The sequence below is a fragment of the Pan troglodytes genome, chromosome 20 (genome assembly GCF_028858775.2).
Source record: "Pan troglodytes isolate AG18354 chromosome 20, NHGRI_mPanTro3-v2.0_pri, whole genome shotgun sequence".
Classification (NCBI taxonomy): domain Eukaryota; kingdom Metazoa; phylum Chordata; class Mammalia; order Primates; family Hominidae; genus Pan; species Pan troglodytes.
Genome location: NC_072418.2, coordinates 49,449,796 through 49,474,863, shown reverse-complemented (window position 1 = coordinate 49,474,863; position 25,068 = coordinate 49,449,796). Strand labels below are relative to the sequence as shown.

Genomic DNA, 25,068 nt, shown 5'->3' with positions numbered 1-25,068 from the left:
TTAACAAATGAGGCTCGTAACAGGAAAATTAACTGGAGCTCCTGGCTGCACGGGAGAACAGAATGAATGTTTAGGGTATGTTCTCAATGTGCCACTCTATTAAAATTGATTTTTTTTTTTTTTTTTTTTGTAGACAGAGACTTGCTCTGTCACCCAGGCTGGAGTGCAGTGGCGTGATCTCGGTTCAATGCAAACTCCGCCTCCCAGGTTCAAGCGATTATCCTGCCTCAGCCTCCCGAGTAGCAGGGATGATAGGTGCCTGCCACCAAGCCCGGCTAATGTTTTTGTATTTTTAGTAGGGATGGAGTTTCACCATGTTGGCCAGGCTGGTCTCAAACTCCTGACTTCAAGTGATCCGCCCTCCTCGGCCTCCTAAAGTGAAAAAACTAATTATTTAGAGCAATTTCATGATGCAGAATAGAACCCCTTCCTATACAGCTGCAAGAGAGAACGGGCTCTTTTTTTTTTATGTTTAAAAGCACTGACTTTGCTAAGCGTGGTGGCTCATGCCTGTAATCCCAACAGTGGGAATCTGAGGTGGGAGGACCACTTGAGCCCAGGAGGCCAGGGCTGCAGTGAGCCATGTTTGCACCACTGCACTCCAGCCTGGGCAATGGAGTGAGACCCTGCCTCAAAAAAAATGCAATAATTAAATATAATAAACACTTGAAACAAACTTTATAGGAACCACGGTCTCAAGATGAAGAGTTACATTCCAGAAAGAATCAACACAAGACCGTTGGGCTTAACATTCTGTCTTATAGGCAAGCTTTTTGCTTACAATTCACCCAGGAAATAAACATGATATATATAGATCCAATGTCCATTCTTTGTTTGTTTTTTTTTTTGGAGACTGAGTCTCACTCTTGTCACCCAGGCTGGAGTGCAATGGTGAGATCTCAGCTCCCTGCAATCTCTGCCTCCCGGATTCAAGCGATTCTCCTGCCTCAGCCTCCCGAGTAGCTGGGATTACAGGCTCCTGCCACCACGTCCGGCTAAATTTCATATTTTTAGTGGAGACGGGGTTTCACCATGTTGGCCAGGCTGGTCTCAAACTCCTGACCTCAGGTGATCCGCCCGCCTCAGCCTCCCAAAGTGCTGGGATTACAGGCGTGAGCCACCGCGCCCGGCCTCATTTTTTCATTCATTCAATTTACATTTACTGAGCATCTCCTCAGTGCCAGTATAATTCGGGAACATAGAAGTGAACAATTCGAACATAGGTTTCTGCTCATATGGACCTTACCATCTTGTAACCTAATTAGAACCTTCCCTCGCCTGCCTGGGAAACACCTGTGCCCACAGTCCCTCCAGTCCCGAGTTTCCCATTGTGACAAATTTAATTGTGTTCCCTCCAAATTCCTGTGTTGAAGTCCTAACCTCCAGTACTTCAGAATATAACTATACTTGGAGAAAGGGCGTTTAGAGAGGCAATTAAGTTAAAATGAGGTCTTTAGAGTGGGCACCAACCCAACATGGCAGATGTCCTCATAAGAAGAGGAAATTTAGGCCGGGCGCAGTGGCTCACGCCTGTAATCCCAGCACTTTGGGAGGCTGAGGCAGGTGGATCACCTGAGCCCAGGAGTTCGAGACCAGGCTGGCCACCATGGCAAAACCCCGTCTCTACTAAAAATACAAAAATTAGCCAGGCGTGGTGGTGGGCGCCTGTAGTCCCAGCTACTTGGGAGGATGAGGCAGGAGAATCGCTTGAACCCAGGAGGTGGAGGCTGCAGTGAGCCGAGATTGCACCACTACACTCCAGCCTGGGCGACAGAGTGAGACTCTGTCTCAAAAAAAAAAAAAAAGAGAGAGAGAAGAGGAAATTTAGACACAGATGGTACAGAGAGGGAAGACCACGTGAAGACACAGGGAGAAGGCGGCCAACTGCAAGCCAAGGAGAGAGGCTGCAGAAGAAACTAATCCTGCCAACACTGTGATCTCAGATTTCTAGCTTCCAGAATTGTGAGTAAATAGATTTCTGTTGTTTAAACCACCCAGTATATGTGCCCTAGCAAACTAATACACCCACCAATATCTTAGGAACTAGCTGCCAACAGCTTCAACTATAGTTTTTGTTGTTTTGCTTTATTTTGTTTTTGGAGACAGGGTCTTACTCTGTTGCCCAGGCTGGAGTGCAGTGGCATGATCACGGCTCACTGCAGCCTCAACCTCCTGGGCTCAGGTGATCCTCCCACCTCAGCCTCTCAAGTAGCTAAGAGTACCTGTGTGTTAATTTTTTTTTTCTTTTATTTGTAGAGATGGAGTTTCACCATGTTTCCCAGGCTGTTCTCAAACTCCTGGCCTCAAGTGATCCACCCGCCTTGGCCACCCAAAGTAGTGCTGGGATTATAGAGGTGACCCACTGTGCCCAGCCTTAAACCATAGTTTTAACCAAGCCAGAATCTAAGTATCTGAAACTTGTTTTAAAAAATTTTCTGGCCAGGCGCTGTGGGTCATGCCTGTAATCCTATCACTTTGGGAGGCCAAGGCAGGCGGATCACCTGAGGTCAGGAGTTTGAGACCAGGCTGGCCAACATGACAAAACCCTGTCTCTACTAAAAAATACAAAAATTAGCTGGGTGTAGTGGCGTGCACCTGTAATCCCAGCTACTCAGAAGGCGGAGACAGGAGAATTGCTTGAATCTGGGAGGCAGAGGTTGCAGTGAGCCAAGATCAAGCCACTGCACTCCAGCTTTCTCAAATAATAATAATAAGTAAATAAAATAATAAATAAAGAAAATTTCCACCAGTAGATGAGTAACTTATCCCCATGCATACACACAATTTTCTGTTAACTTTTCCACAGATGGGAAGTGCATGTATCTTTTTTTTTTTTTTTTTTTTTTTTGAGACGGAGTCTCGCTGTTGCCCAGGCTGGAGTACAGTGGCGATCTCGGCTCACTGAAAGCTCTGCCCCCCGGGTTCATGCCATTCTCCTGCTTCAGCCTCCCAAGTAGCTGGGACTACAGGTGCCCGCCACCATGCCCGGATAATTTTTTTTTTTTTAGTAGAGACGGGGTTTCACGGTGTTCACCAGGATGGTCTCGATCTCCTGACCTCATGATCCACCCACCTCAGCCTCCCAAAGTGCTGGGATTACAGGCGTGAGCCACCACACCCGGCTGTGCATGTATCTTATACTCCTGGGAAGTGCTTCCCAAAAGGCTTCTGGGTTTCTGTTTCCTGCCCAAATCACAGATCTATATATATTTGATTCCCTCAGCTAAATCTTTTGACACAAGAAATCCATTTTAGGTCCTTCAACTTCCATCAAATGCTACAGTGTGGTTAAGGGTGCAGTCTTAGTTTCCACAGCTGTAGAACTGGGTACTGATATGATCTGGTGGTGTCCCCACCCAAATCTCAGCTCGAATTGTAGCTCCCATAATTCCCTCATGTTGTGGCAGGGACGCAGTGGGAGATAGTGGAATCATGGGGGCGGTTTCCCCCATGCTGTTCTCATGGTAGTGAATAAGTCTCACGAGATCTAATGGTTTTATAAGGGAAAACCCCTTTTCCCTGGCTCTCACTCTCTTGTCTGCCGTCATGTGAGACGTGACTTTTACCTTCCACCATCATTGTAAGGCCTCCCCAGCCACGTGGAACTGTGAGTCCATTAAAACTCTTTCTTTTGTAAATTGCCCAGTCTCGGGTATATCTTTATCACCAGTGTGAAAACAGACTAATACAGGTACTATTGATGTCAACCTTACAGAGTTGTTGTGAAGATTGAATGACATAATAATAGCAGCTTATTGTTACTATGTTCTAGATATTATTTGTTTCAACTCTTTATTGCTGCATAACAAACTACCCCAGAATGTTGTGGTTTAAACAATAATTATTGACCAGGTGCAGTGGCTCACGCCTGTAATCTTAGTAATTTGGGAGGCTGAGGCAGGTGGATCGCTTGAGCCCAGGAGTTCAAGACCAGCTTGGGCAACATGGTGAAACCCTGTCTCTACAAAAAAGTACAGAAAAATTATCCAGGTGTGGTGGTGCACACCTGTAGTCCTAGCTACCTGGGAGATTGATGTGGGAGGATTGCTTGAGTCCAGGCAGTCGAGGCTGCAGTGAGCCATGATCGCACCACTGCACTCCAGCCTTGGTGACAGAGTGAGACCTTATCTAAAAAAAAAAAAAAAAACCCAATAATTATTTTATTGTCTCTTACGATTCTGTGGGTTAACAGGGCTCAACAGGACGGTTTCCCTGCTTCCTGCAATGTTGGTTGGGCTGCAGTCACATGGGGGCTGGAACACCCAAGATGAGCTGGAACACCCAAGATGGGGCACTCACATGCCTGCCAGTTGATGTTGACTATTGGCTGGGATTTCAACTGGGGCTGTCAACTGTAGCAACTACCCATAGCCTCTGCATGTGGCTTGAGCTTCCGCAGCATGGTGGCTGGGTTCTCAGGGACAGTGTCCCAAGAGCAAGTGTTCTAAGAGTGAGTAAGCAGAAGCTGCCAGTCTTCTTGAAGTCTACATCCCACATTAGTAACAATGTTACTTCCATCTCATTCTATAAACTCTACCTCTGGATGGGGAGAAGGATAAGGAATTTGTACTCATCTTTAACCCATCATGCTACTCGAGAAACTTTACATGTATTAACTCAACGAATCCTCAATCTCATATTGGCATTACTGTTATTATAATTTTACAGTTGAGGATGCTGAGATAGAGAGGTCTCCCGTCAGGGCAGTCCTGCTGTTCTGTGATTGTCCAGCAGGGGCGCTCCACACGCAGTCATCAACACACGCAGGATTCCCACAGTGTTCCTACATCCTCATAGCTATGGCTTGTGTTTACATCGCACCAGGGGCGTGCTAAATGCTTTGCGTAAAAAATCACACCTGAACTTCACAAGAATGTCCTGAGGTTGAGTTTTACAGGTGAGGACGTTAAGGCTCAGGGAGTTGAGGCCAAACATAACACGTGGCAGAGTGAGACTCAGACCAGGACCGTCTGGCTCCAAACCTGTGCCCTTGGCCACTTCCCCACAGTGACAACAGCAGCAATAACTGCGTGGCTCATGCCTGTAATCCAGCACTTTGGGAGGCTGAGGCAGGCAGATTGCTTGAGTCCAGGAGTGTGGGGGACCAGCCTGGGTAACATAGTGAGACCTATGTCTATACAAAAAGTTAGCCAGGCGTGGTGGCATGAGCCTGTGGTCTCAGCTGCTTGGGAGGCTGAGGTGGGAGGATCGCATTAGCCTGGGAGGCAGAGGTTTCAGTGAGCTGAGATTGCACTACCATACTCCAGCCTGAGCAACAGAGTGATACTCTGTCCCTCCTCTGCAAACAAACAAACAAACACAACAGCTAATTGGTATAGAAGACTGTCTACATACCAGGCACAGGGCGTGTGTGTGTGTGTGTGTGTGTGATAAGTTACAATAACAACCCTATAAAGCACAAAATAGTGTCCTTCCCACTTTGCAAATAAACAAATTGAGACCCAGAGAAGTTAAGTATCTATCCAAGGTCACACAGGTGGTAAGCAGTGGATTCAGGATTTGAGTCTAGGAAGCCTGAGTTGGGGAGAGTCAGATATGAGACAGAAAAGCAAGACTTACTTGTTTATTTATTCATGGATTCAACACATATTCATTGAGTTCTTACAATATGCCAAGCACTGGGGACACAACAGTGAACAAAATCTGTCCCCATGGTGGTCACAGTCTGGTGGAGGAGACAAGATCTCATCAGCCACATGGGAAGAGGTGTTGCCTCTGATGGGGGGCGGGCGATGTGTTAGATTATTTTGTTGTTCCATTCGCTGCCTCCCTGTAGGAAGATATAGGTCCCTGACTGTCGCCATGTGGCTTGGGGTACCCCTGTGGGAGGGGATGCATTCTTACCCCAAAGAGGCAACTTGCGACTTGCATTGGTCTGTGTTGTATGAGTGGCCATGCTGTGAGCCCCTGCAGAAAAGATCCAAACAGGGGCTCTCCCTTCTGCCTGACCCACAGCCACTACTACCAACATGTATGTGAAAATAAATCTTTAGGCTTGGCGTGGTGGCTCACACCTGTAATCCCAACACTTTGGGAGGCTGAGACGGGCAGATCACCTGATGTCGGGAGTTTGAGACCAGCTTGGCCAATGTGGTGAAACCTCATCTCTACTTAAAAAAAAAAAAATTAGCTGGGCGTGGTGGTGTGGGCCTGTAATCCCAGCTACTTGGGAGGCTGAGGCAGGAGGATCGCTTGAATCGGGGAGGCAGAGGTTGCAGTGATCCAAGATGGCGCCACTGCATTCCAGCCTGGGTGACAGAGTGAGACTCCATCTCAAAAAGAAAAAAGAAAGAAAAGAAAAGAAAAAAAAGAAAAGAAAAGAAACCTTAATCGTTGCAAGGCACTGGGACTTCAGGGGTCTTTGTTACTGAGATAAACACAGTGACAGCCCTCCAAGGTAGGGAGTGAGTTGGGACTACAGTCACAGCAGGTAACTTGTTGTTCATGTAATCTCAGAACCAGCCTAATCCGGTTCAACTTTGTGGAATAAAATGGTCAGGTGTTTTTTCAGTTGCCATGGACCCCCAGGTTGAAGTTCACATATGCTGAGCAGGCCCAGATGAGCCAAACACGAAACCGTAGGTGGAACCTAAGTGTTCAGACCAAGGAATGGGACAAGTAAGAAGTGGACACCAGGCTGGTCACGGTGGCTTGCGTCTATCATCTCAGCACTTTGGGAGGCTGAGGCAGGAGAATCACTTGTGTCTGTAGTTGAAGACCAGGTCCCGGGGGGCCGTGTGCGCCCTCTTGGCCAGGGGCTTCCTGGACGCCTTGCCCTCGGGCTCCCATGCCTTGCTCTCTGTGTCCTCGAACTCTGCTACTGCTGCCCCTGCAGCCGCCTTTCCTGACTTTATGTCCTCACTGGCAGCCTGGAAAGCCGCGTAGTCCCTTGGTTGCCTTTGGTGTATTTGAATTTCCCACCTCCCCACCCTTTTCCTCTTTCCCTCTTCCCCAGGTGGAGCTCCCAGCTGCAGCAATGCCTGAGCCTCCAGGTGCGCACCACCAGCTCCAGGAGCCACTTCGCTCTTTTTGTCCTTTTTGTCTCTTTTAATCCTCACCCCAGATCCTGAGGAGGCCAGACTCAGCCTTCTTCCTCCAGGGAGGGGGATCTGGCTGCGCCAAGGTGAAAATGCACTCCAGAAGGTTCCTGTCGTCTCGGGCTTTCCGCGGGACCACGGTGTCCTTGGACAGGACAGACAAGACCTGCGAGAGGGCGTCTTTTTTTCTTTCTCATTCCTCCAGCCCAAAGAGTCGATCACAGAAGCAATTTTTTTCTTTCTTTCTTTCTTTCTTTCTTTTTCTTTCCTTCCTTCCTTCCTTCTTTTTTTTTTTTTTTTTGATGGAGTCTTGCTCTGTTGCCCAGGCTGGAGTACAGTGGCGCGATCTCGGTTCACTGCAAACTCTGCCTCCCAGGCTGCAGTGATTCTCCTGCCTCAGCCTCCTGAGTAGCTGTGATTACAGGTGCCCACGACCACACCCAGCTAATTTTTGTATTTTTAGTAGAAACAGAGTTTCACCATGTTGGCCAGGCTGGTCTCAAACTCCTGACCTCAGGTGATCTGCCCTCCTCGGCCTCCCAAAGTGCTGGGATTACAGGCGTGAGCCACTGAGCCCCACCTCAGAAACGATTTTCAACACCTCCTGGCAGCTTTTGGTGTCTGAAGAGCTGGTACAGGCCGCAGTAGTCAGGAACTCAGGGTCCTCCAGCCCCACTCTGTGACCTAGTGGTTGCACCCGCCCACTTTCTGAAGCCTTACAGCCCTTCAGCCTCTCATTCAGGTATGTCTCTGGTGGCCAGAAGAGCCACCATATGGGAGTCACTGCTCCTGCCTTCTTTGATGGTCAAGTGCATCAAATCAGAGGGCTTTCTTCCATCATCTCCTGTTTGGCTTTGTCTGTCCTGGTCATCAGGGGCAAGAACTCCATAAGACCACCTGCCTTGTCTTTGTGGCTTCAGAGGGTCCACTTCTTGTGAACTTGCTCCCTGTCTGCTGCCTGGAGCGCTGTGTACAGCCTGCTGTCATTGTCATCTCTGCTCAAGCCCCCTCATCTGCCTCCTCGATCTTGATGTCCAAGCTCTCCTGGGGAACTTCCTTGGATTCCTTCTTTGCCAAGGGAAATGGACATGTCCCTCGGGCCCTCTTTTAGCTTCTGGCTCGATTTCTGTGACCCCTACTCTTCTCGTTACTATCGCTTGTAGCCCCAGGAGGGGCACCGGGCTTCCCCATGACTGTCCCAACCCCTCGGCCTGGGTCTTTGAAGAGGGAGGGGTGGGCACCTCCCCGGGGGTCCCAGCCACCGCGGCCTGCATGGGTCCATCATCCAGCAGCAGGCGTCTCATCTGCCTCAGGAACCTCGTGTCCTGTGCATGGTCCTTCCACAGAACCCTCCAGATCCCATCCTTGCCCAGGATCTCTGTGGGGATGGCAGCGTGATTGACGTCCTCCACAAACTCCACCAGGGCGGCCTGGGCCTTCTTATTCATCAAGCCCTTCATGTGTTGCAGCCCGAACGTGCCCAGGGGCAGGAGGGTCGACTGCAGGACGGCTTCGACATCCACCTGCTCCAGGCCCTCCAGGATCCTGGTGACCAGCAGGGCCCTGTGCGCGTCCATGTCCAGGCCCCTGGCACTAGTCCTGCAAAAGGCTCATGGCCATGGTGCCGCCCACTGGGCACTGATCTTGGGGCAGGAGGGAGCCTGAGATAGGGATGGACTGCAGTGCACGTTGTCAATGACACCCTGGCAAGCCACCCGCAGGGCTTAGAGTCCCAGTTTCAGTGAATGTGGCAAGGCTGGAGTGGGGATGAGGGCTCGGGGGTCCTGGATGCCTGCTGGCCAGCTGGACACAGTGACCTTTCCCCAGGACCCCTCCCCAGAGCTGTCTGAGGATCCGCAGAAGACTATGGATCTGTTCTCCAGGGATGCTCATGGGTCCCTTTGAGAGCAGCGGCTCCCTCTCAGAGCTACCAGATGAGGAAACTCCTCCCGCTCCAGCCACATGGGGACACCCCCCTCCCCGTTGCCCCTTAATCTTGATGGTTCTTCTGTGCCCCATCACCCACCGCAGAGGCCTGGGCTCTGGGAGGGGCCTGTCTCTCCCTCCTCCATTGGCTACTGCTGTTTCCATGACAACCGTTTTCAGGCTGTTGCAGGGACAGAGCATTTTTTGTTCTAAGAAGCCCACTGAAAACGAGACTATGCATGTTGTTTGTTTACTGGGGTCTTTCGTGACTCTGGGAGACAGGCCTCACACAGAGAGCCAGGCTTAGTCAGTGGGACTGGGCCTCCCTCTGGGGCATCAGGCTCCAGAGCTAGGGTAAGTTTGATGTTTAGGACCCAGTGTGGGCCAGGTGAAACAGAGACTGAGTGAAGGTTGTGCGGTGGGCTGGGCCTGATGCAGGGGCACAGATTCTATCCAGGTAAAAAAACTACCACCAGCCGGGCACGGTGGCTCCTGCCTGTAATCCCAGCACTTTGGGAGGCCAAGGCAGGCAGATCCAAGCTCAGGAGTTCGAGACCAGTCTGACCAACAGGATGAAACCCCATCTCTACTAAAAATACAAAATTAGCTGGGTGTGGTGGTGGGAGCCTGTAATCCCAGCTACGCAGGAGGCTGAGGCAGGAACATCACTTGAACCTGGGAGGTGGAGGTTGCAACGAGCCGAGATCATGCCATTGCACTCCAGCTTGGATGACAAAAGCGAAATTCTGTCTCAAAAATAAATAAATAAATAAATAAATAAATAAATAAATAAATAAATAAAATAAAGTAAAAAATCACAACTGGCTGAGCGCGGTGACTCATGCCTATAATCCCAGCACTTTGGGAGGCCGAGGCAGGTGGATCACTTGAGGTCAGGAGTTTGAGACCAGCCTGGCCAACATGGTGAAACCCTGTCTCTACTGAAAATACAAAAATTAAAAAAAGAAAAGAAAAGAAAATAGAAAAATTAGCTAGACTTGGTGGTGTGCACCTGTGATCCCAGCTACTCAGGAGACTGAGGCAGGAGAATCATTTGAACCCGGGAGGCAGAGGTTGCAGTGAGCCGAGATCGCGCCACTGCACTCCAGCCTGGGCAACAGAACAAAAAATGAAAAACCACGACCTCTGGGCAGCCACTGCTACCATGACCCTGCTGGGGCCTGCTGTGCAGTGGGAAGTAGGCGGGGTGCTCAGGTGAGGACTTGCTGGTGGAGGGAGGTGGGGATCTTTGGGCTTCAGGAAGAACCCCTGGGACACCTGCAAATTATCATGTCATGACACCCAGGAGGTCCCTTTCATGTCTTGCTAACTGTCCCACCAGCACCCCCAGGGTGGCCTCAGTTCTTTCCTGGGCTGCACCCCGTGTCTGGGAACACTGTCATGGTGAGCCAAGCCCCAGGCCCTAGGATGAGCCCCAGGGTTCATTCATTCATCCCTTCTTCCACCTGGACAACATAAGGGAGAGAAAAATCAGCTGTTTCATATCTTCAGCCCACCCCATGACTAAGCTGCTGGTCTGACCTCTGTGCAAGCTTGGGTCTGTCCTGCAAATGCAGGGATTGAGAGTATGCCTGCCAGACAGATCTGCTCCAGGGATGGTGATACCATCTCTACCAGGCAGCTGTCATCTCGTTCCCTGTTGACAAGAGCCCCAGAGCCCCAGGAACAAGGTGAAAAGACTTAGGAATACGGCAAATGATGGTGCCAGGTCTAAAAACTCCAGAAGACCCTTTCCCCCTCCCCCTAACTCCTGATCCAGCATTTGGAGCCAGATGTACTGACTGGCAGGACACTGAGAAGCCACCCCCCACCCTGCTTCCCTTGGGGGCTCAGAGAATGCTTTGAGGAGTGGGATACACAGGACTGTTTAGGTCCCAAGTACAGACACCCAAGTTAGCCATGTTTAAGCAGGTTAGTGAAAAAGGAATTCATTGGCTCATATTACTATAAAGACCAGGGTTGGCTGGGCGTGGTGGCTCACGCCTGTAATCCCAGGACTTTGGGAGGCCGAGGTAGGCGGATCACGAGGTCAGGAGATTGAGACCATCCTGGCCAACACGGTGAAACCCCGTCTCTACTGAAAAAAAAAAAAAAATACAAAAAATTAGCCAGGCATGGTGGCAGGCGCCTGTAGTCCCAGCTACTCGGGAGGCTGAGGCAGGAGAATGGCGTGAACCCGGGAGGCGGAGCTTGCAGTGAGCTGAGATCGCGCCACAGCACTCCAGCCTGGGCAATGGAGCAAGACTCTGTCTCAAAAAAAAAAAAAAAAAAAAAAAAAAAAAAGTCCAGCGTTGCATTGGCTTCAGGCATGGCTGGTTCTAGGGCTCCTTCATTCATTAATTTAGCCCTGGACCCAGGGCTGACTTCTATTGGATGAACTGGATCATGTGCTTGCCCCTGCCCCAATCACAGTGACCAGGGAGGGAGGAAGTGTACTGACTGGCCAGGCTTGGGTGGGCAGGGGATTGGGTGAGCCCTGTAGGAGTCACCTGGAAGGAGAGTGGGGAGGGGGGTTCTCTGGAGAGAAATGGAGGTGAATCATTCAGGAGAGGGAAGTGGACCCTGGGCTGGAAAGCAGGAGACTCTGCCCTAAAGGCATGATGGCATTAGTGAGACTCACTGTACCTGGACTGGGGAGGGACTGAAGGGAGTATGGGACCCTCTCCAGGAGCCCTAGGGCCTTGGCTTCGAACAGAGTCCTGGCAGCATCCCCCGACATCCTCAGCAGGATGAATTTTGGGGGTCCTGGGAGCCTGAAGCGTGCACTCTTGGCTAGCGGGTCGGGGATCTTCTCTTCTTGGCTGTGGGTGTTTGTTGGAGAATGTCTCAATTTCTGGCTGGGGGAGAGGGAGAGGGTGTCACTCATTGAGTGTTCATTTATTTAACCCCGTAGACTTCATTCATCCACTCATTCATTCAGTCTTTCTGTAGTGCCTGTGCAGGGCTCTGGGGACACGATGATGACTGAAGCCCTGCCTCCTGGAGCGCAGGGAAAGCCTGGATTCTTAGGGGAGGTGAGTCGGAAGAGCTGGAGCTAACCCTGGATCCGGACAGGCTTACTCAGAGGAGGTGACATTGAGCTGAAGGGAGGAGGTGACCATTTGTGGGAGGTGGGGGTAGGGAAAGGGAAGAAGTGCTTTCGAGGCAGCCAATGGGCTAAGATTCCAGTGACTAAATGGGGAACAGGATGTCTAAGGAGCTGGGGGTGGAAGGGTGTGGCTGAGCCTCGGGATGGGCGTTGGGGAGGAGGTGGCAGGGCCAGGCACAGAGGGCATTGTGGTTTGGTCACGTCAGGGTATGACCAAGGAACGGAAGGTTGTGGGGTTACCAAGGCCAGAGCTGGAAGCTTCTCTGCAGCTTATGTGCTGTGTGACACTGGGAAAGTTAAATGACCTCTCTGAGCCTCACTTTCCTCATTTATAAGATATTCTCAGAATTGCTGTGTTGATTTAGGCACGTGGATAATTTAGCATAGGTACTGGTCACAGTAGGGCTTTAAGTATCGATTATTGGTGTCAATCCTTATTTTCATAATTCCCTTTTGTGTGTAGAACGGGCTGTTGCTGTATGAGGAATTTGCTGGGTCAGAGCGCCCTCTGGTGGGCATGGGGAGCCAGTTCAGGGAAGAAAGATGAAACCAGAGGTTTTGATTTCAAAGGGCACCACCCTCCCTCCCCTTCTTATTCTGTCCCTTCCTCCCTTTCTTTCCCTTTCTTCCCTCCACATGCATTCACCAGGGTCTGATCCTGCCTAGATGGAGACTGAAACAGCCCAGGTCCTACCTTCCCGGGGGGGTTACGGCCCGGTAGGGGGAGGCAGAGGAACCCCACCTGAGTAGAGCTTAACACTGGGGAGAAGGTGGGACTGCGGGATACAGGGCTTCATAGGAACCCGACTTGTTCCCGGGGCACTGGGGAACTACAGAAAATTTTGGAATAAGGGATGGGGAGGGTCAAGTTTGCGATGTCATGTGGATGAATGGGATGGGTGAGGCTGAGGCTGGACCCGACGGGGAGGCTGCAGAAGGGGTGGGCTGAAGGCGTGGAATGGGGTGGACTGAAGGCGTGCAGGGCGTGGGAGGGGGATGTTGGGGCAAAGTCCAGGACCCTAGCCCACTCCTAGTTTGGGAGAGGAGTCTCTCTCACCCTCAGGGTTCGTCCCCAGCCTGGTGATCTGCTGGGAGCTGCCAGCCACTCATCTCTTGACCTGGCCCAGGCCTGGGGCCCTGTGTCCCCAGGCAGAGCTCCCGTAGTTCCCCGTTAGCCTAGAGGGTCACAGCTCCCAGTCCCCCAGTGTGGGTCCTGCCACTCATGGGCCCTGGTGGGCCTGAGAATCTAGTGGGCCTCCTGGGGTGGGCTCTGTCCCTCAATGGGCAGAAACAACCTTTCAGCTCTCACAGTGGGGTGAGATAGTGGACGAGGGATGGGGGATGCTGGGTCTCTGGACGCATGCCTGGGGGTCTCCCTAGGGGGTTGATGGTTTTGGCCTTCAGGCAGAAAGAACCTGGTGGCAAAATTCCAGAGGTTAGCGGAGCCTGGCATGGAGGCGGTGAGTGGGGCTGCAGTGTGTGTGCGTGGGGGTTATGATGAAGCTGCAGGGAGCAGATCACGCACGGCCGTGGGGAGAGCCAGGGCTTTCTGCGGGAGGCTCTGGGGAGCCCTGGGAGGTTCCGAGTAGGGAAAGGACAGGGTCAGGTTTGTGCCTTAGGAACACCCCTCTGGAAGGGCAGGACAAGAGGCTGTGAGGCCAGGTGGAGGCTGAGCCAGGAACGTGGGCAGGAGAGGCCAGGTCAGGGCTGGGTGGGGCTGGAGGGTGAGAAGGGAATGGCTGGATCTGAGAGATGTTCAGGAGGCCGACTTGGCAGAAGAAGTGAAGTGACTGCCGGGCTGTGGGGGCTGAGGGGTTGGGAGGAGTCCAGGATGAGGCTCAGTCTCAGCTGGGTGATGGGGTGGAAGGTGGACTTCCCTGGGATGGGAGCAGCCTGCTTGAGGGTTGCTGCTGAGGCTGCGTCAGAGTTCTGGGCAACAGCAGCCTTTGGGAGGGGCCCCTTACCCCCCAGGACCCCGGATCCAGGCTCTCAGGAGTCCTGGGGCTGGGCAGGCAGCCAGAGGGGCCTGGCACTGAGCTGGCACGGAGGAGAACGGCCCTGCTGGCCCAGGCCCCTCGCTGTCTGGCAGGCAGTAGAAGGCACAGAGCCCCAGGCTCCAGGGCTGTGGGAATAACAATAAAAAGAATAATGACAACTCACCTTGGCCAGGTGCGGCGGCGCATGCCTATAATCCCAGCACTTTGGGAGGCTGAGGTGGGCAGGAGGTCAGGAGTTCCAGATCAGCCTGGCCAACATGATGAAAACCCCATCTCTACTAAAAATACAAAAATTAGCTGGGGGTGGTGTCAGGCGCCTGTAATCCCAGCCATTCAGGAGGCTGAGGAAGGAGGATTGCTTGAACCCAGAATATGGAGGTTGCAGTGAGCTAAGATTGCGCCACTACACTCCAGCCCGAGTGACAGAGTGAGACTCCATCTCAAAGTAATAATAATAATAATAATAATTACAGCTCATCTTAATTGAGCCCTGCGGTGGCCAGGTATGCCATGGGTTTCATCTCCCTAGGGGCTGGGAGATGGCTAGGAACGGCCCTGTTTGTTTCATAGAGGAAGCATATTAATCAGAGTTCTCCAAAGAGACAGAATCAACAGGATATGTGTAGAGAGAGATAGGAGAAGGGGTTTATTGGGCAATTGGCTCATTCAATTATGGAGGCGGAGAAGTCCTGAGGCTGTGTGCAGGCTGGAGACCCTGGGATGCAGGGAGCGTGGCTCAGAACAAGTCCGAAGGCCTCAGAACTGGGGAAGCCAACGGTGTAATTCTCAGTCCGAAGCCAAAGGCCTGAGAATTTGAGGGGCAGCTGGCGTAAGTCCTGGAGTCCAAGGCTGGGAAGCCTGGAGTTGTCGCTGCCTGCACTGGTTCCCACGGGGGACCAGGAGCTGAGCCCATGGTCCTCAGACGGGCAAGGTGTTTGGTTTTAATGTAGTTACAGCTAAGGTTGATGAAGTGCGCCAGTGTGAGCAGCTTAGCTATGGACAGTTTTGGGGTGCAGAAACCAAGACTTGGAGGTTAAACATGTCCAAGGTTGCACCATCAGCACCAGTACCCGGGCGGCCTGACTTCCGCGTTCATGGAATCCAGGGCTGGGCAGCCTGGGGACAGCCGCTGTGCCCCCACCTCGGCCTCAGTGTGCACGCCCCTTCCCTCCCACCCAGGTGGTCAAGGTGAAGCCCCACGACAAGGATGCCAAAATGAAATACCAGGAGTGCAACAAGATCGTGAAGCAGAAGGCCTTTGAGCGGGCCATCGCGGGCGACGAGCACAAGCGCTCCGTGGTGGACTCGCTGGACATCGAGAGCATGAGTGAGTCAGGCCTGGATGCTCCACGCTCCAGCCCAGAACATTCCACACGGGCCTTCTCCATTCCCTGGGGGTGGGGGTGGGCTCAAGGGTAGCCCCTTGTTCTGCCCCCAGGCTGCTGTCTGTCGCTCCTCTGCCTGCGTTCCAGGGCGCTCCATCCGCAGCCCAAAGCTCCGTCTCATGATTCCCAATGGGCGAGGTCAGGAGCTGCAACACCCCCCTGATATGGCTTGGCTGTGTCCCCACCCAAATCTCATCTTGAATTGTAACTCCCATAATTCCTACATGTTGTGGGAGAGACCTGGTGGGAGATAATTGAATCGTGGAGGCAGTTTCCCCCATACTGTTCTCGTGGTAGTAAGTCTCACGAGATCTGATGGTTTTATAAGGGGTTTCCCCTTTCACTTGGTTCTCATTCTCTCCTGCCTGTCGGCACATGAGACGTGCCTTTCATCTTCCGCCATGATTGTGAGGCCTCCCCAGCCACATGGAACTGTGAGTCCATTAAACCTCTTATTCTTTATGAATTACCCAGTCTCGGGTATGTCTTTAACAGCAGTGTGAAAATGGACTAATACACCTTCCCTACCCACCAGCATCACCCCTGCCCGGGCCCTTCTCCATGCTGGCTTCTTGGCCACTCTATCATCCTCTCCTCCCTCCCTCCCTCCCGGCAGTAGCCCCGCCCCACAGGCTGTGTCTGGTTCACCTCTAGGTGCTGAGAAGGTCCAGCCATTCATCCCACAGATGATTATTGAGCATCTCCTATGTGCCAGGCACTGTCCTAGGCACTGGGGGTACAGCTACGAACAAAACCCTTCCTGTCCACATGGAGCTGATATTCTAGGAGGCAGATAAGATGATGAACAAGTCACGAAATGAATCGTGCTAAGTGCCATAAAACTGAATAGGGTAAAGCGGGGCGGGTGAAGGAAGAGAAGGAGGTCAGGAAGAGGCCTCTGGACCAGACCTGACCAGAGAGGGGACTCTTCACTCGCTCCGTCCCTCTCTCAATCTGTGTGTCCAGAGCCAGGTCCACCTCATCCCTGGGAGCGAGACCCCCTTCCCCCTTACAGTGGCCGTGGTCGCTGACTCTCGTGTCTCCCCTGTTCACACGCCAGCCATCGAGGGTGAGTACAGCGGACCCAAGCTTGAGGACGACAAAGTGACAATCACCTTCATGAAGGGGCTCATGCAGTGGTACAAGGACCAGAAGAAACTGCACCAGAAATGCGCCTACCAGGTAATGCACCTGTCAGGTACCGGGCACCCGGGAACCCTGGGATGGCATCACAGCACTGCCAGCCGTGGGCACTGAGCAAAATGACAGGAGAAGGGCAGCCACAACAGCCAACACCAAACAGGAGTCGTGGTCATTATGGATTGGCAGTAATCCCTCCCAATATTCAGATATAATAAACTATCTCTACAAATAAAGCCACCAACCTTGGCTCACTTGTTCAGAAGATAGCACCCTGTTAGAGAAATCCAAGAAGCACCAACCCTCTCACTACACATGACACTGACTTCCTTTGGTGGACAGAGCTCCAATTCCTTGTATTGGTGTCTCTGATTTAGAAAAGGCTATTATGGGCCAGGCACAGTGGCTGACACCTGTAATCCCAGCACTTTGGGAGGCCGAGGTGTGTGGATCACTTGAGGTAAGGAGTTCAATGCCAGCCTGGCCAACATGGTGAAACTTCGTCTCTACTAAAAATACTAAAATTAGCTGGGTGTGGTGGTGCACACCTGTAGTTCTAGGTACTTGGGAAGCTGAGGCAGGAGAATTGCTTGAACCCAGGAAGGGGAGGTTGCAGTTGTCCAAGATCATGCCACTGCACTCCTGCACTCCAGCCTGGGCAAGAGAGCAAGACTCCATATCAAAAAACAAAAACAGAAACAGAAAAAGAAAAAGAAGGAAGGAAGGAAGGGGCTATTATAAATGCTCTAAAACTTTAGAAAAAAACTTCAATGACACTGTTAATTTCCTCCAAGGCTTACAAACCGAGGTTTCTAGCCTTGCTTCAATAATTTCACAAAATGTATGAGTCTGAGCTACTCTAACTGCCCAAAAAGGAGGTATAATGAATGAAGCTGTCATTTCTGTGTTAATATATCAAGAATTTTTGCCCACACTTCAGAGGATTTTAAAGAACAGATTTAAATCTTATCAGATAGGTGATACTTTTTCCATTTATTTATTTAGTTGGTTACATCTTGGCTCCTGGGAATCTCTCCTCTGGCGAATTTTCCAACCCTTGGCTATATTATTCTCCTCCTAGTCATGATATTAACCTCCCTGGGAGTTGCATCCTCTTAAGGGTTTCCAATGCCTCTCAACAGCCACTGATGCAACCAATGACACCCATCTGCATTAGACAACTTGGAGAACCTAAGGACTCTACCACGTATGTCTAAGATGACTATGCAGCTATCAAAAATGACTATACACCCATCTGTCCCAGCCAGTAGCACTCCCAGAAAGTAATGCTATACGATTTCATTACCCCCTCAGCTTGCTATGTCAAAAGGGGAAAGTTGTTAAAATAAAATGGGGGGAGCCAGGCGCAGTGGCTCACACCTGTAATCTCAACACTTTGGGAGGCCAAATTGGGAGGATCCGTGAGCCCAGGAGTTTGACACCAGCCTGGGCAACATGGCAAGACTCCATCTCTACAAAAGTAAAAAAAAAAAAAAAAAAAATTAGCTGCACAAAGTGGTGCATGCCTGTGGTCCCAGCTACTTGCGAGGCTGAGGCAACAGGATCACCTGAGCACGGGAGGTTAAGGCTACAGTGAGCTGCGATCGTGCCATTCACTCCAGCCTGGGCAACCGAGCGAGACCCTGTTTCACACACACACACACAAAACTAGGGGGGTGGATCCGGACTGAGAATTCCCCAAGAAGACAAAATCAGGCCACATAAGCAAAACCTAAGGTACTCTGGCTTTTGAATGTAAGCGAAACTCAACTTAGATCTCTCTCTCTCTCTCTCTCAATCTCTCTCCCTTGTTTTTTTTTTTTTTTTTTCCTGAGTTGGAGTCTGGCTCTGTCGCCCAGGCTGGAGTTCAGTGGTGCGATCTCGGCTCACTGCAAGTTCCGCCTCCTGGGTTCACGCCATTCTCCTGCCTCAGCCTCCCGAGTAGCTGGAACTACAGACGCCCGCCACCTGATTTTTTGTATATTTAGTAGAGACGGGGTTTCACCATGTTAGCCAGGATGGTCTCAATCTCCTGACCTCGTGATCCGCCCACCTTGGCCTCCCAAAGCGCTGGGATTACAGGCGTGAGCCACCACGCCCGGCTATCTCTCTCCCTTTCTTTCCTTTCTCCTTTCCTTTCTCTCTTTCTTTCTTTCTCTCTTTCTTTCTTTCATGGAATCTTGCTCTGTGACCCAGGCTGGAGTATAGTGGCATGATCTCTGCTCACTGCAGCCTCCATCTCCCGGGTTCAAACAATTCTTGTGCTTCAGCCTGCCAAGTAGCTGGGATTACAGGCACGCACCACCACGCCCTGCTAATTTTTGTATTTTGTATTTTTTTTTTTTTAGTAGAGACAGGGTTTCACCATGTTGCTCAGGCTGGTCTCAAACTTCTGACCTCAAGTGATCTGTCTGCCTCAGTCTCCCAAAGTGCTGGGATTACAGGGGTGAGCCACCGCACCCAGCCAGCTTAGGTTATTTCTTACAAATGCCTCTGATAATCATAAACGAAACTTAAGTTGCCTTCCCCAAATGATATAAGAGGATTGCTTTTAACCAGTCCCGTGCAATCTGGAAACCTCCACTGTATAGACAGTCACTGTAAAGGTTAAACCACTTCCTGATTTTTGCTTTCTCAACCATCCTGTAACAACATGCCTCTGAGCTTCTTACTACCTGGGTTGAGGTTTCCTGGATTGTGCCCTGTCCCCACTTTTTTTTAATGACAACAAACTTTTAAATATTTATTCATTGGATCTGATTTTGTTTTGGACACTGGCATGCAAAGGGGAGGGAGATGGTCATAGGACTGTTGTCAACGTTCAAAAGCAAAACAGGATTTATATGAGAAAGGTAAGAGAAGGGAGAGAAAACTTCATACTGAAGTCTGGGTGCCCTGGCTCACACCTGTAATCCCAGCTCCTTGGCAGACTAACACGGGAGGATCACTACAGGCCAGGAGGTCAAGGCTACAGTGAGCCATAGTCACGCCATTGCACTCCAGTCTGGGCAACAGAGCAAGACTCTGTCTCAAAAAGAAAAGAAAAATACAACTTTTGACTGAAAACAATGAGTTGTGTTTTCACATTTTGGGGGTCAAATTGATTATCCAGAAACTAGAAAAGAGCAGGATGGCTGGAGGAGTGAGAGAAAGTTTTTTGTTTTTTTGTTTTTTTTAAGAGACAGGGTCTTGCTATGTTACCCAGGCTGGTCTTGAACTCCTGGCCTCAAGCAATCTTCCTGTCTTGGCCTCCCAAGGTGTTGGGATTACAGGCATTAGCCACTGTGCCCAACCAAGAAAGCAATTTCTGATATTTGGGATTTTCCAGAAAACCTGAAGAGCTTAGCTGTGGAGCGTTTGTAGGAGGCTGTCTCCGTGACATCTGCTGTGACCTCCTGTTGGCAATGGCCCATAGTTAGCCCAGGTGACCCCATTCCTTCCTCAAGCTTTCCTCAAGGTCTGCTTTTTTGGTTTGTTTGTTGTTTTTGAGATGGAGTCTTGCTCTGTTGCCTAGGCTGGAGTGCAGTGGTGCGATCTTGGCTCACTGCAACCCCCGTCTCCCGGGTTCAAGCGATTCTCTTGCCTCAGCCTCCCGAGTAGCTGGGACTACAGGCGTGGGCCACCACGTCTGGCTAATTTTTGTATTTTTAGTAGAGATGGGGTTTCACCATGTTGGCCAGGCTGGTCTCGAACTCCTAACTTCAGGTGATCCGCCCACCTCAGCCTCCCAAAGTGCTGGGATTACAGGCGTGAGCCACCGTGCCTGGCCCTTCAAGGTCTATTTTATCTCCTTCTATGTCTATATCCACAGTAATATCTATGTCTACATTGATGTTTATGTCTATATCCATGTCTACACCCACAGCTCTATCCTAATCTATACATACACCATAGGGGCTGCTATATCCTTATTGGTAGCTTATCCTCTATCTGCAACTATATCCACATCTCCATCTACATTCAGATCAGTCTCCCTCTCTCTGTCTATGTCTGTGTTCATTTTCTAGAGCTGCTGTCATAAATTCTCACAAACTTGGTGGCTAAAAATAACAGACGCTTATTTTCTCACAGTTCCGGAGGCCAGATGTTCAAAACAAAGACGCCAGCAGGGCCTTGTTGGCTCTGAAGGTTCTATGGGAGAATCCTTTCTTGCCTCCTCCAGCTTCTGGGGGCTCTTGATGTCTCTTGGCTCCAGTCTCTGGCCTTCTCTTCTTCTCTGTGTCTTTTCTTTTGCTGTGTCTTTTTTTGGAGGGGGCGGGACAGGGACAGAGTCTCGCTCCATCGTCCAGGCTGGAGTGCAGTGACTGGCGCGATCTCGGCTCACTGCAACCTCCGCCTCCCGGGTTTAAGCGATTCTCCCACCTCTGCGTCCCAAGTAGCTGGAATTACAATTGCCTGCCACCATGCCTGGCTAATTTTTGTATTTTTAGTAGAGACGGTTTTCACCATGTTGGCCAAGGCTGGTCCTGAACCCCTGATCTCAAGTGATCTGCCCACCTCAGCCTCTCAAAGTGCTGGGATTACAGACATGAGCCACCGCGTCCAGCCAGGTTTCACTTATTTCTGTAGATTCTTGGTCCAACCAACAAGTTTCCCACAATTTATTACCTTATTTAAAAAATATCTATCATCATAAAAATAATACATGTCTGATATTATTTTTCTATCATATTCTAGGAATTACTATATAATATTCTAGGTGGTATTATTATTCTAGGCATACTATTAAACACAGAAAGAAAGACACGGAGGTCAGCAGCCTTCAAAGATGGCTACTAACAATTCCTCCCTTCCCTGTACACACGCATCACTCCTCCCATCACCAGGGGGGTCTACTTCCCCTCCCCTCCATTCTGGGCAGGCCTCGTGACTTGTTTTGACCAATAGAATGTAGCAGAGTGATGTGTCAATTTCAAGCCTAGGCCTTAAGAGGCCGGGAGACTCCCACTCTTACTTGCATGCCAGCTGCCATCTTGCAAGGAAGCTAAAGCTGGGTTACAAAATAGTGAAAGGCCAGGTGAATGCAGAGAGGCTGTGTAGGGGAGGATCAGCCTATTACCAGCTGACATTAGCCACACAAATGACCGAGGGAGAGACCAGCAGCAGAACCACGCAGTCAACCCTCTGAATCCTAGTAAGTCATTGTTTGAAGCCGCTAAACTCTAGCGGGTTGTGAACAGCAATATATGGCTGAAGCAGACACCCCTCCCTTAAGCCCCCAGCCCAGAGAGGAACCCTGCTAACCTTTTGATGCAGGTCCTACCAGATTTGTTTTTTCCTGTGCTTATACATATAATTTTAAAAAATCCACAAAATAGACATCTTGGCTTATTTTTACATTTCAGGAAAGCTGTTCAGAATGATTTTATTAGTAGTACAGCTGCAGCAGGAAGAGGAAATATAGCAAAATTTGCCTCTTAACCACCAAGAGTCATGCTGAGCTCTTCATAGCTATGAAAATCAAAGACCCAAATTTACAGACTTTGCACATTTGTGCTGAGTTACTTTAGTACTTTGTCTACAGTTCTCCACAGGCCCAGTGGGGAGGAACAGTTATTTCTTAAGCACCTTCCAAAAATTTTTGAGCCAGAAAAAAAGTATCGGTTTCAAAATACAGAAGAAACTGGCAAAATCACAATTAACTAACACATCATTAAATATTTCATAGTAAATCAAGTCAAGTAATTGTTAAATCTTTCTATCATGTCTTTTTTTTTTTTTTTTTTTTTTTTTTGAGACAGGGTCTTGCTCTATCACCCAGGCTGGAGTGCAGTGGTGCGATCACAGCTCACTGCAGCCTCAACCTCCTGGGCCCACGTGATCCTCCCACCTCAGCATCCCAAGTAGCTGTGACCGAAGGCATGCACCACCACACCTGGCTAATTTTTTTATTTTTATAGAGATGGGTCTCCCTATGTTGCCCAGGCTGATTTCAAACTCTTAGCCTCAAGCAATCCTCCCACCTTGGCCTGGGGATTACAGGCTTGAGCCACCATGCCCAGCCTCCATGTCTTTACATTTGAGAACAATTTGTAGGTTGTCTTTGTCTTTGTTTTTTTAGAGATGGGGGTCTTGCTGTGTAGCCCAGGCTGGACTCAAACTACAGGGCTCGAGGCATTCTTCATCTCAGCCTCTTGAGTAGGTTTGACTACAGTCATGTGCCACTGTGCCCAACTACCTTTGTCCTGGTTCCTAGGAATTCTCCAGAAGGCAGAATGAGTACAAAGAAAACACAGGCAAGTTTCTGTTAAAGAGTTTACCTGTGGCCACAGTTCCTCTGGAAGTTTAACATAGAGTTACCGTATACTATGCTATCGCCATCCCCAAATTCATATGTTGAAGTCTTAACTCCCAGCACCTCTGAATGTGACTGTATTTGGAGATGGGGGTCTTTAAAGGGGTAATTAAGGTAAAATGAGGCTGGGTGCGATGATGGCTCACAGCTGTAATCCCAGCACTTTGGGAAGCCAAGGCGGGCAGATACCTGAGGTCAGGAGTTCGAGATCAGCCTGCCCAACATGGTGAAACCCTATCTCTACTAAAAATACAAAATTTGCCTGGCGCGGCGGCGCATGCCTGTGATCCCAGCTCCTTGGGAGGCTGAGGCAGGAGAATTGTTTGAACTAGGGAGGAGGAGGTTGCAGTGAGCCGAGATCATGCCATTGCACTCCAGCCTGGGCAACAAGAGCGAAACTTTGGTTCAAAAACAAACAAACAAAAAAGTAAAATGAGGTCCCATGGGTGGGCCCTTAATCCAACCTGACTGGTGTTTTTATGAGAAAAGGGGATCAGGACACAGCCCCATGCAGAGGGAAGACCACGTGAGGATACAGGGAGAAGACGGCCGTCTGCACAGCCAAGGAGAGAGGCCTCAGGAGACACCAACCTAGCCAACACCTTGATTTTGGACTTCTGGCCTCCAGAATTGTGAAAAAGTTAATTTCTGTCATTGAAGCCACCCATTCTGTGATAGTTTGTTACAGCAGTCCTCAGCGCGTAGAATACGATGCCATTTGTATGGCAGACAGTCTCATTGTACACACGCATGTTAATGTGTGAGTATCCCTGTGGGGCGCAGAGATGGCTGGGGGAGTTCCCCGCTGCCCTGCTCAAAAGGTGGAGCCTGCCCCGCCCTCCCCAACCCTTTCCTTGACCTTGGCTTAATCACTGTGGTCTTTATAAGCTTTGCCTGCCAGTTCCCTCTGAGACTTCATCTCCTCCCAGGACTGGGTCCTGCGCTCCCGTCTCGCTTTAAACTAAGTAAGAACATTTATAGAAAATGCAAGGCCCAGCCGGGCGCGGTGGCTCACACCTGTAATCCCAGCACTTTGGGAGGCCGAGGCGGGCAGATCACGAGGTCAGGAGTTCAAGACCAGCCTGGCCAACATGATGAAACCCCATCTCTACTAAAGACACACAAAAAATTAGCTGGGCTTGGTGGCGTGCTTCTGTAATCCCAGCTACTAGGGAGGCTAGGGCAGGAGAATTGCTTGAACCCGGGAGGCAGAGTTTGCAGTGAGCCGAGATTGTGCCATTGCACTCCAGCCTGGGCGACAGGGTGAGACTTCATCTCAAAAAAAAAAAAGAAAGAAAAGAAACCGCAAGGCCCCAGGATAGAGGACTTCAAACTTTGTTTTGGTGCTACCAAAAGTGTTTTTGAAAACTGTCTCCTCATCATATCAAATATTTTCATCACATAAATTGAAAAAAGTGTATTATTATTATTATTTTTGAGATGGAGTCTTGCTCTGTCACCCAGGCTAGAGTGCAGTGGCGCAGTCTTGGCTCACTGCAACCTCTGCCTCCCAGGTTCAAACAATTCTCCTGCCTCAGCCTCCTGAGTAGCTGGGATTACAGGCGCCCGCCATCACACCCAGGTTTCACCATGTTGGCCAGGCTGGTCTCAAACTCCTGACCTGAAGTGATCCGCCTGCCTTTCCTCCCAAAGAGCTGGGATTACAGGCCAAGCCACTGCACCCGGCCATGGCTACTAAGTTCTTAGGACATAAATACTTGGGTTGTTTAGACCTCACCTGATGAGGAATTGAACAGTTAGGTATTTATTTGGGGGTGCTATGAAAAAATGATGGCTGGTACATTGAGCAAGTTCAGGGTGGTCTGCACGGGGCACAGGGGTTGAGAGCCTGGGCTCTGGGCTCAGAAGACCTTGGTTTGCCACCTCACTTTGCCATTCCTGGGCTCTGTGCAACCTCTGTGCCTGTAAAATGGGACTCGTTCAGAGTTATGGGATTAGTGACAAAAGCCCTTGTAAAATATTCAGACAATCCCTGGCCTGTCTTAGGAGGCAATAAATGTTAGCTTTATGAATTTATTTATTTAACCAAAATGGACTCATTCTATGTACATATTTCTACCAATTTTTTTTCTTTTTTTTGCTTCACTTACTATTACCTGGACATTTTTTCCAGCCTCCCCAAAGGGACCTAGATTGT

The 25,068-nt window shown here is 50.2% G+C and overlaps 2 pseudogenes across 3 annotated transcripts in view; one reads left to right on the top strand and one right to left on the bottom strand.

Annotated features, from left to right (window-relative positions):
* The window catches only part of PPP5D1 (PPP5 tetratricopeptide repeat domain containing 1), a 125,227-nt pseudogene that overhangs the window by 59,498 nt on the left and 40,661 nt on the right, over positions 1–25,068 (top strand). The window contains exons 1-4 of one of the 3 annotated variants that reach the window (XR_010153904.1): positions 12,688–12,780; positions 15,270–15,417; positions 16,536–16,657; positions 22,357–23,652. The product of XR_010153904.1 is annotated as a PPP5 tetratricopeptide repeat domain containing 1, transcript variant X2 (transcript). Of the gene's footprint in view, positions 1–12,687; positions 12,781–15,269; positions 15,418–16,535; positions 16,658–22,356; positions 23,653–25,068 lie in introns of those variants that run through there. The other 2 variants (XR_010153903.1, XR_010153905.1) reach the window with 2 other exon arrangements.
* Positions 7,975–8,678, bottom strand: LOC134809067 (paraneoplastic antigen-like protein 8B; annotated as a pseudogene).